The sequence below is a fragment of the Arachis duranensis genome, chromosome 9, assembly GCF_000817695.3.
Source record: "Arachis duranensis cultivar V14167 chromosome 9, aradu.V14167.gnm2.J7QH, whole genome shotgun sequence".
In the NCBI taxonomy this organism is placed as follows: Eukaryota; Viridiplantae; Streptophyta; class Magnoliopsida; order Fabales; family Fabaceae; genus Arachis; species Arachis duranensis.
Genome location: NC_029780.3, coordinates 67,599,793 through 67,600,535, shown reverse-complemented (window position 1 = coordinate 67,600,535; position 743 = coordinate 67,599,793).

The following is a 743-nucleotide window of genomic DNA, read 5'->3' as shown; positions in this document are numbered from 1 at the left end:
GAATTGAATAGAAGAACAATAGTAATTGCATTAATACTCGAGGTACAGCAGAGCTCCACACCTTAATCTATGGTGTGTAGAAACTTCACCGTTGAAAATACATAACAACAAGGTCCAGGCATGGCCGAGAGGCCAGCCTCCATGATCTAAGAACTAGACGTCCAAAGATGATCCTAAGATCTAAAGTGATCAAAAGATGAAAATACAATAGCAAAAAGTCCTACTTATAGAGAACTAGTAGCTAGGGTTTACAGAAATGAGTAAATGACATAAAAATCCACTTCCGGGTCCACTTGGTGTGTGTTTGGACTGAGCATTAAAGCATTTTCGTGTAGAGACTCTTCTTGGAGTTAAACGCCAGCTTTTGTGCCAGTTTGGGCGTTTAACTCCCATTCTTGTGCCAGTTCCGGCGTTTTACGCCAGAATTCTTGAGCTGACTTGGAACGCCTGTTTGGGCCATCAAATCTCGGGCAAAGTATAAACTATTATACATTGCTGGAAATCCCAGGATGTCTACTTTCCAACGCTGTTAAGAGCGCGCCAATTAGGCTTTTGTAGCTCCAGAAAATCCACTTCGAGTGCAGGGAGGTCAGAATCTAACAGCATCTGCAGTCCTTTTCAGCTTCTGAATCAGATGTTTGCTCAGGTCCCTCAATTTCAGCCAGAAAATACCTGAAATCACAGAAAAAAAACACAAACTCATAGTAAAGTCCAGAAAACTGAATTTTAACTAAAAACTAATA